This window comes from Carassius auratus, chromosome 17, assembly GCF_003368295.1.
Source record: "Carassius auratus strain Wakin chromosome 17, ASM336829v1, whole genome shotgun sequence".
NCBI lineage: Eukaryota > Metazoa > Chordata > Actinopteri > Cypriniformes > Cyprinidae > Carassius > Carassius auratus.
Window position 1 is genome coordinate 7,062,897 of NC_039259.1, and position 11,094 is coordinate 7,073,990.

At 44.4% G+C, this 11,094-nt stretch overlaps 1 protein-coding gene across 1 annotated transcript in view; it reads right to left on the minus strand.

Annotated features, from left to right (window-relative positions):
- LOC113117079 (calcium permeable stress-gated cation channel 1-like) overlaps window positions 1-11,050 on the minus strand; it is a 59,495-nt gene extending 48,445 nt beyond the window's left edge. Inside the window, 1 exon segment of the mRNA XM_026285482.1 lies at window positions 10,963-11,050. The gene's annotated coding sequence lies outside the window, so the exon portion shown is untranslated.
- Window positions 11,051-11,094: the final 44 nt, after the last annotated feature.

Sequence of the window (11,094 nt, forward strand, 5' to 3'; positions counted from 1 at the left end):
AAAAATTTTGTTTCTTATGCTCAAACAGCATAGAAAAGCTTGTTTTTCAGGCTAGACAATCCAACTAGCCCCCGCATATGCAGTCCTAATTGTGAGTTTCTCACATTACCTGCAGTGATGCAATGTCTTTGCCAATTAGCAATTAAAAAACTTTTTTCAGAAGGCGGGACTTGCACTTTTTCCCATTCATAAGTAATAGAAGTGCACTATCTTTGTGTTTTTGAAGTCTTTGACCATGCTCTGTAGGATGTTGGCCCTCCAGGAGCCAATTTGGACACCAATGACATGAGCTACAAAAAAAATCAGCCACTGTGGTTTGTTTTCACCTATAAATATAGGGTAAAATGGGCATTTGGTACTGTCACAGTGTCTGGTTTGTGTTCCCTGGGTAACCACTAGATGTCCTCCTTCCCCAAGGTGTCTGTCACTTCCTGAACCACATTTCCCATGATCTCTATCTTTGCATTGTACTCAGCTGTGACTAATCTTTAATCATTGTACTCAGTCAATTCCCCATTAGTGTTTGTCATCTCCGTCCGTTTCATAGTCTTGTTCTTGCCTTGGTTTTGTCTCCTGCATGGATTGTTTACGATTTTGATTACCCCTAATAAATTACATACCCACATTTGTATCTCTTTCCGTATTTTCCTGTATCCCGGTCGTGACAGAAGGACTCTGTCACAGCGAGATCCAGCGGTATGTCGGTTGATGCTTCTTCCCCAGCCACCGAGCGGGTGGGAAGCGATCGTTTTGAGGGAACCCGCCTGGTCGTGTTTCGCGGGACCAGGGGAGGTCGCCAAGGAGGGAGTGGTCGAGAGGAGGCTAAGCATCGCTCTCCACCATTCTTGGATTATTTCTCCATGCTGAACAAGATCCTAGAGATTCCCAGGAGTGTTCATGTCACGTCTGCTGATCCAGAGACTGTTCATATCACGTCTGCTGAGCCAGCGCCACAGCCCGAGATGGCCGCCAGCCCAGCACCTCAGCACAAGGTGGTCACCAGCATAGCGCCTCGATGCAAGACAGCCGCCAGCCCAGCACCACAGCACAAGATGGCCACCAGCTCAGCGTCACGATGCAAGATGGACGCCAGCCCAGCACCACAGCATAGGATGGCCACTAGCCCAGCGCCACAGCACAAGATGGCTGCTAGCCCAGAGCCACGGCCCAAGATGGCCGCCGGTCCAGAGTCATGGCACAAGATGGCTGCTTGCCCAGCACCTCTGCACAGGATGACAGCCACAGCTGACCTTCCAGAGTTGAGTCAGGTTCCCGTTGACCCTCCAGAGTTGTGTCAGGTTCCCGTTGACCCTCCAGAGTCGAGTCTGGTTCCAGTTGACCCTCCAGAGTCGAGGCAGGTTCCAGTTGACCCTCCAGAGTCGAGTCAGGTTCCAATTGACCCTCCAGAGTCAAGTCAGGTTCCAGTTGACCCTCCAGAGTCGAGTCAGGTTCCGGTTGACCCTCCAGAGTCGAGTCAGGTGCTCGTGGACCCTCCAGAGTCAGGGTTAGTCACCGTTGACCTTCCAGAGTCAGGGCTAGTCACCGTTGACCTTCCAGAGTCAGGGCTAGTCACCATTGACCTTCCAGAGTCAGGGCTTGATCTTCAAGGACAGAGTAAAGTCACTGGTGATCTTCAAGGACAGAGTAAAGTCACTGGTGATCTTCAGGGACAGAGTCAAGTCACTGGTGATCTTCAAGGACAAAGTCAAGTCACCGGGGTTATTCATGGGAGAAGGCAAATCACCATTGATCTTCATGAACAAATGCAAGTCACCAATGATCTTCATGAACAAATGCAAGTCACCAATGATCTTCATGAACAAGGGCAAGTCACCATTGATCTTCATGAACAAATGCTAGTCACCAATGTTCTCCATGAACAAATGCAAGTCACCAATGATCTTAATGAGCAGAGTCAGGCCATCAATGACCCTCCAGAGTCGAGGCAGGTTCCAGTTGACCCTCCAGAGTTGAGTCAGGTTCCAGTTGACCCTCCAGAGTCAAGTCAGGTTCCAGTTGACCCTCCAGAGTCGAGTCAGGTTCCAGTTGACCCTCCAGAGTCGAGTCAGGTTCCGGTTGACCCTCCAGAGTCAAGTCAGGTGCTCGTGGACCCTCCAGAGTCAGGGTTAGTCACCGTTGACCTTCCAGAGTCAGGGCTAGTCACCATTGACCTTCCAGAGTCAGGGCTAGTCACCATTGACCTTCCAGAGTCAGGGCTTGATCTTCAAGGACAGAGTAAAGTCACTGGTGATCTTCAGGGACAGAGTCAAGTCACTGGTGATCTTCAAGGACAGAGTAAAGTCACTGGTGATCTTCAGGGACAGAGTCAAGTCACTGGTGATCTTCAAGGACAGAGTCAAGTCACTGGGGTTCTTCATGGGAGAAGGCAATTCACCATTGATCTTCATGAACAAATGCAAGTCACCAATGATCTTCATGAACAAATGCAAGTCACCAATGATCTTCATGAACAAGGGCAAGTCACCATTGATCTTCATGAACAAATACTAGTCACCAATGTTCTCCATGAACAAATGCAAGTCACCAATGATCTTAATGAGCAGAGTCAGGCCATCAATGATCTTCAGGAGCAGAGTCAAGTCAGCATTGATCTTCTGGAATCCAGTCTAAACACCATGGGATTACCAGAGTCTCTCCATGTCTCTGCTGAACTACTGGAGCCTCTCCTCGTCTCGGCTGGATTACCAGAGTATATCCATGCCTCTGTGGAGCTTCCAGAGCCTCGTCATGTCTCGGCTGATCTACCAGAGTCTATCCACGCCTCTGCGGAACTTCCGGAGCCTCGTCACTCGTCACTCTCTGAGAGCCCAACTGATCCTGTCATGGCCACGGAGGCTACCCTTAACTTGTTCATGTTCTTTGTTTCAGACTTGCCCAACCAGACTTGCTCTCCTGCCAGTCCGATCCCACTGTGGTGGTCTTCTGCTCCGCCCTGGGGGGCTTCTATCCCGACCACACGGTTGTGGTGGTCTTCTGCTCCGCCCTGGGGGGCTTCTGTCCCGACCACACGGTTGTGGTGGTCTTCTGCTCCGCCCTTGTTTTTTTTTGGTTGTCTGTTCACTTCCTGTCCCTGTTCCCTTCTGTGAGCCTGGCCCTCCTTCCCTCCTCCCTGATCCTCCGCCGGTCAACCTCCCTCCTGTTCTCCCTGTTTTGTGTTTTACTTCTGGTCTCTGTTCCCCGCCTTACATGTTCCTATTGTCTCTGGTTTCCCCATATTTTATTTATTTTATTTTTTACCTGGACCTCCGCCCCTCCCCCTGAGCCTCCACCTGTCCACCTCCCTCCTGGTGTTGTTTTGTCAGTCATGTCTTGGAGCGTCTGTAGCCGCTCCGTAGTGAGGGGGTATTGTCACAGTGTCTGGTTTGTGTTCCCTGGGTAACCACTAGATGTCCTCCTTCCCCACGGTGTCTGTCACTTCCTGAACCACATTTCCCACGATCTCTGTCTTTGCATTGCACTCAGCTGTCACTAATCATTAATCATTGCTCTCATCTCCCTGTGTATTTATACCCTGTCTGTCTTAGTATGTGGCACGGAGTACTTGTATGATATTCACGTCCATTTCATAGTCTTGTTCTTGCCTTGTGTTTTTGTCTTTGGTTTTGACCCCTGCATAGACTGTTTACGATTTGGATTACCCCTAATAAATGACATACCCGCATTTGGATCTCTCTCCGTATTTTCCTGTATCCCGGTCGTGACAGGTACAAGGAGCGAAAAGAACGGCTTGGTCTACTTAATGGTTTCATCAATGGTTTCAGAGCCATCATTTCTTTCATATTTATTTTTACGGCTACAGTTTTAATAAGCAACCTTTGAGCTATGTTAACTGACCCAGATGCTGGTCATTCATATATCTCAGTCAGACATCCTAACCTCTGTCTAATACCAAGGATGCCATGCTACTATTTCTTATTCTCTCTCTCTCTCTCTCTCTCTCTCTCTCTCTCTTACACACACACATACACACACACACACACACACTGTGTGAAGGCCTCAGGTGCCAGTCTCAATCTTTTTGTGTATTTGTGTGGGTGTAAGAATGAGACACTATTGCACCAAAGATAATTTTAGAAACAAACCTGTATGTGGTCCTTACACAACAAATCAAGTAGATGATGATAAAGAACTTACAAACAAGACCAGAAACTCTCTACATGCCAGCTCTTGGATGTCATGATGCAAAAGGGAATCTACGGAAGATAAACAGCTCCATCTACCCATATCCAAACATTACCTCTGCAAACTCTCTATAGCTCACGCTCCAGCCTCTGTGGCTCTTGGTGTACTGCAGAAGGATATATCAACTTTCAATCTCAGCCATGTGCACCATCAAATATTCATGCCTGTGCTGCGTTGAGATGCCAAATACACATTTTACTGAGGATTATTTGTTGTGTGTTCTCAGGAATGTATTACAAGCTTTTGATCACCGAACCACTGGAGAGAAAGCAGCAGGATTGGCAAATGACTAAGCAGCACGTCTAAAAACTATGGGAAAGCACATTATGAACTAAAATAAGGTTGTTTAAAGCCTCTCATGATGTAGTCACACCTGCTGGCTAAATGAATGGTTTTAGCATGGTTCCTAACAGTTGTTTTCAAAGAGGTATTCATTTGTGAACTTCCACTCATATCTGCCTCTTACCTCACATTGAATTAATAAGGTAAATATACTTATGATTCATATTTGTCATTGATGTGGAATGAAGTCCAGAATTGAAAATGGTAGATTGGATTACCAATAATTTTCTCCTATTAAATTCGGATAAGACAGAGATACAGAATCGTGTAGACTACAGTTTGCAACTAAACGGATGTACTGTTACTTCCTCTTCAGTCAAAAATCTGGGTGTTATATTAGACAGCAACATGTCTTTTGAAAACCATATTTCCTATGTTACAAAAACAGCATTCTTCCATCTTGGAAACATTGCCGGATACAGTCTGGATCCAGAATACCTGAGAAGTGATGATGCCAACCCCCTCAGAAGACCTCAGATGATGCTAACCCCGAAACAACATACAGAACTAACAAATATTGCTACTTACTATGCAATTACATAATTATTGCTGTTAATAGTGTTCATTGTCTGGTTGACTACATCTTGCATTAATTTTTCAAAAAATTCCTATCATATTCACATAAACTGACAGTCACCACTACTACTAAACATTGTGGAAACCTAATTTTCTAAAGTTGCTTTGCAATGATTTGTATCATAAAAAGCACTATATACAAATACATTTGAATTGAAAAAAACTTGAATAGTGTCATGCTGTTTAAACCATTAGTACAATGCTTAATCATGGTAGTAAATGCATTTACTAATTTATAAACACATCATAGATTTTACTGAGCTTATTGTTGTCTTTTTGGAATGTTATAGTTTATGATGTTTTAAAGATTGTTATTACAGTTTGCTCTACGTTTCATCTAAAGCTCATGGAATAGAGATACTAATGCATTTAACACGACTACCATCATAAACATTTTCTAAAATGATGGTTTAAATGTTCTATGTAAACTTAGCAGAAATGCACATTTTTGCCTTGGTTTTTCCAACCAACATAAAAAAATGGCATAAAAAGAATAAGAATAGTGCATTTCTGGCACCTAAATATTGGGTTGTTTTTGGCACTTAGAAAATTTTTCTTCAAGCTGCATGTCATTTTTTTTTTTTTTTTTTTTTGTGACATTATAGGTGCTTTATTTCATGTTCTGCCACTGTACAGAATTCATTTCTAAATTATCAAAATATTATTATAACATATCAAAGATATATTAAGAGTCATACTGTCACACACCTGGACTCATTTAGTGTTTTTGCCCCAGTGACCCAGTTTCTGTCTTCCGTGTTTAGTTTGATTAGTTCCCAGGTGTGTCTATTATCTTCCTCATGTGTTCCATGTCCCTGTTAATTTAGTTATTCCATCCACCTGTGTTTCCCCATTATCCTTTGTACTTAAACCTTGTCCTTTCAGTTCTGTTTTGTCCGGTCTACTTGTCATCAACTTGTTACCAACTTGTTACCTGCTCACTACTTGATACTCACGAGCTGTGCCTTCCTCTGTGATCCATGTTTGGATAACTTCTATGTTGGAAAATAAAACCTTATTTCGTTTATCCTCGGCTCCGTGTTCCTTCCGGCAGCGAAAACCGTGACAGAAGACCCGACCATAAGAAAGTAGAAAACTGCGTGTTTTTCCCTCCGTTTTGTTTTTGTGTTTTCAAAGTCTTTTTGTTTCGTAGTGTTGATGGATCCCCTCTCTAGCCCCGGATTCCTCCTCCTCATGCTGGAGCAGGAGGGACGCTCTCTCGAGGACCACACCAGACGGTTCCTTCTGTTAGCTAATGCCACCAGCTACCCGGACGACGCGCTCTGCGCCTTCTACAACGCCAGCCTGAACTCCAAATGCAGAGCGTTGTCGTCCGAAGATGGTCCTCGGGAGGATTTCGCTGCATTCGTGGAGTGGACTCTGGTGAGAAATGGCTCACCTTTCACCGTCTGCCCGATAGAGGATCTCGCCAGTCCCACTCCCGACCCAGAGACCAGCCAGCCACCATCACGCCGCACGGAGCCAGAGCCCACCGCAGCCGCAGAGCCCGAGCCATCCACTGACAGGGAACAGGATCTCGAGAGCGTGACTGACCAGGTGTGTGAGCCGGCAACACTGTGCATCGTGGGAGTCCTTGTGGAGATCGAGGGCATGGAGGAAAGCCCTGCCCACACTCCTGCGCTTCCTCCCATCCTTCCTCTCTGTCCTCCTCCTAGACCAGCCAGTTCCTCGCCATCCCTGCTGGTGCCAGTCAGTCCCGCAGCTCACCCTCAGTCTGCGCCATCGGGGCGCGACGGTTCGCCACTGGACTGCCAGTCTCCAGCTCTGCCTTGGCGCGTTAAAGCCCTGTCTCCGCCTCCAGCCTCCGAGCCCTGGACTCCTCCTCGGTCCTTCGACCCAGCGGCTCCGCCTTGGCTCTTAGCTCCCTCGTCTCCACCGTGGCCTGTCATCCCACCTGCTCCACCGGGCTCCCTCGTCCCTCCGGCTCCACCTTGGTCAGTCGTCGACCATCCGCCGCCTCTGGACTCCACCCCTTTGGTTCCACCTCGACACTCCATCCCTCCGGCTCTGTCAGGCTCCTCCTTCCTTCCAGTTCCACCTCCATCCTCGGTCACTCCGGCTCCACAGCGGTCTGCCAGGACCCCGCCTCCGCCTTGGTCGCCTGAGCCTTCTGCTTCACCTAGGCCCTCCGGATCCTCGACGTCCCCCTGGCTCTGCGGCTGTGCTGCTCCATCTTGGGCTCCTCACCCACCGGTGCAGTCTCCGCCTGTCGGCCCCCTGGTGTCGTCGACCCCTCCTTCACCATGGCTCCTCCCGCCGTCGACCCCACCTTGGATCTCCGTCCTGGCTGGTCTCTGGTGGACCATCTGGCTCCTCCTGCTCCTGTCTCCTCCCTGGCTCCTCCCTCCGTCGTCTCCTTCCTGGCTCCTTCCTCCGTGGTCCCTGTCTGCTGGCCCCCTCCTGGGAGTCCGTCCTCCACCGGAACCTCCTCCCAAGCTACCACACACGCCTTCCTTGGTTGTTTTCTACGGTGCGAGGACGCACCTACAGGGAGGGGGGAGTACTGTCACACACCTGGACTCATTTAGTGTTTTTGCCCCAGTGACCCAGTTTCTGTCTTCCGTGTTTAGTTTGATTAGTTCCCAGGTGTGTCTATTATCTTCCTCATGTGTTCCATGTCCCTGTTAATTTAGTCATGCCATCCACCTGTGTTTCCCCATTATCCTTTGTACTTAAACCTTGTCCTTTCAGTTCTGTTTTGTCGGGTCTACTTGTCATCAACTTGTTACCAACTTGTTACCTGCTCACTACTTGATACTCACGAGCTGTGCCTTCCTCTGTGATCCATGTTTGGATAACTCCTATGTTGGAAAATAAAACCTTATTTCGTTTATCCTCGGCTCCGTGTTCCTTCCGACAGCGAAAACCGTGACACATACGGGTTTGGAAATACATCAAGATGAATAAAAATGATTTGATAAATTATCCTTTTAAGAACTGATCCACTTGTAAAACACATCTTGGACAACACAACTTTCATTCATGTCTGAAAAGAAATTAACTTGATCTATAACTGAGATGTTTTAGTGAGCACTTGATTAAATTAAAGGTGCATCTCTTTGTTTGCAACTAACATGCTATCTACACTGTTTACAAAGAATATACGATTTTAAATATGCCTTTTTTTACTGTATTATAGCAATTGTATTATGTAAATTTAAAAAAATTTAATGTTGAAAAACATTCACATGATAAGACTTTAATGGACTTGGTTTAATTAAATATTATATTAACATGAACACACACATATATAAAGTATATTTGTTGATCAAGTAGAAACCAAACAAACATAAAAAAAAGAAGAAACACAGAAAGGAGAGTTTGAGAGATTCACAATGCATTACGTTATATAAGAGCCAAAAGTTTTCACCCCTCTGATGCAACTGGCAAAGTAAAAATCAGTGCCACTAATATTTCTTCTTAATTGAGAATAGTAAGGAATGGGATCCGAAAGAGACATCAGCCAAGAGCAGGTGTTCGTTCTGATGATTTATTCATGATCCAATTATGAGCTTCAACCAACATTCTGTCACAAGTGCAGTGACATTTCGACTACTATTAATTGCTTTATACAGTCAGTTTGGTTATCATGCATCGCTGAATATCATTCAAAGATGCTCCATTTAAATGGAAAGCAGATGGAAAATCTGACTAGTGACTGGGGCCATAACTGTGTCTTATCCTTAATAGTCAGATGGACACTGGCCATTGAGGAAATGTCAGGTTTTTATCGCTCAGAGGGGGAACCACTGATTTAAAGATGACTTCTTTCTGAAAGCATGACATGTGTTGCAAATGCCACAGAGGCTTAAAATCTTATTTTAGCTTGTCAGAGTATAAAGAAGTATAACTGGTGATAAGGTGTTTGCTATTTTAAAGTTAATCAATACTAGCTTAGTTGTTTGCCAGTGTTTGATTTTGGTGTGCAGGTTTGTTTCAACCTTTTTATTGCTTCATTTTTTTTTATAGACGTTTTGTTGTCATGGCACAAAAAAACTGATCTGATAAAAGGCCTGATTTGCACTGAAGAAGACTGCTGTGTCACACCTGGTTAGCACAAGGAATAAAGCCGAAAAATCACATTAGCTGTCTGGCTTAACCAGCAACAACCTGCTGTTTCATTAGCAGAAGGCCACATTTATTATCTTAGTTTTGCTGGTGACCAGCAGGACTATACTGCGTTGTCCTGTTAGATTAGCAGATATTGTAGCTAAGGAGGCAGGTGGGTGGTACAAGGCAGAGGAGACCTTGTCTTACTAAGAAAAGCCAATGTAAGTACACATTAGTTTTCTCTGAACTGAGCACAAACCTCACTCTTCACCACAGAAGCAAACTCTAAAAATCCTAAAAACAACAACTGAATCCTTTCTAAATGGTGGCATAATGGCACATTAAGCAGTCACACAATTCCCCTGCTCATATCACTCAAAAACACATAGAATAACCCTTGACTGTCTACTTTTATTCATGCCCTTTAGGCTATCGCAAAGCATGAAAACACAATGTTACAAATATGTTATTATTCATTCATGAATTCTTTACAGTTGCACAGTTGGAGTTGAAATGAGTAATATGTCAATTAAAAAAAATCCATAATAAACAAATAAATAAATGCTGTGGTAAGTGAAGACTATTTTTAAAAATAACATCACTTTCATAACAATGAAGCATACCTCCTCCCAAACTTTTGGATGGTCCATTGCAATTGGACAATTTTATTAAAGTAGGCTTTTTTTTTTTTTTTTTACAAATTCCTTTTAATAGATTTTCATGACTATAATGCAGTGTTTTTGTTACTGCATCCTTTTTTAGTCATAGTTATATAAATTAAAGGAGGTACACAACAATATACTAATGTCTAAATCTAATAAATCACTTTCACAATCACAGTGACCTCTGATGAAATATTTAAGTAAAGTCATTATGTTTAATAGCCATTATATAATATTAATGACATCTCTGCACTTAGACTATTATATACATAATATATATATAATAAAAAAATTAAATTAATATTATCATTTAAATTAAATTAATAATAAACATTTTAATGGGGAATGTACTTTATTGTTATGAAACAATGAAAATAGGCTTAGGCTATTTTATTTTGTGTTGAATAAACCAGCATGTGCCTGGCAGAAGTACCTGTTGAAGTAATGTTTAATTCTCAAAGGGATGATTAAAGACTACATTTCTAATCGTTAAAGTTATTATGATTATCTGCTTGAGCATCATCACAGCTTCTTTGCAACAGCGTGGAGAATCTATCCGCCCACATCCTCTGATTCGTAACGCGCAGCTTTGACTTGATCCCCATTCAATACATTATCCAGACATTATACTCCCAGCTGTCAGCATGTGAGGACTAATAAAGCCATTATCAGCAGCAGAAGCAGCAGCACAGCAGCCAGAACTTTGAAAAGACAATATAAGGATCTCACAATAATGAATGCACACCGCGCGCACTCTCCTGGCACAATACAACAGCGGGGCTCCTGGAGGTGTTGTACATGAGACGGTAAACAAACAAGCCAAACCAAAAACCATTATTATGCCATCGGTATGCACATAGACACCTCAAGCAGTTCAATTATTTAAGTATCACCCCTCCTCTGTGTTTGGCACCCGAGCATAGCCCAGGTCTCTGCAGCAATAGCGTTTCAAACGCAATGTCTGTAACTGTTAGATCAAAACGCCCACTTTTAAAAGCCGTTGAAGTTCGGAATGAATCATTGACTCGTTTGTTGCATCCTTTCTTTTAGATATAATTGAGAATAGTTCATTTTGAAGCGAGGCGAATATAACAATAGTGCGGCTTACCTTTCCCACACGTCCTGCGGTGTTTGTCCGGTAGGATGCTTCTGTCTGTCTGCATCAGCACCAGCGCGCGCACGCGGGGAGCGCCCGTCCGCCCAGGGACCGTGTGGAAAGAGACACGCCTTCAACAAACAC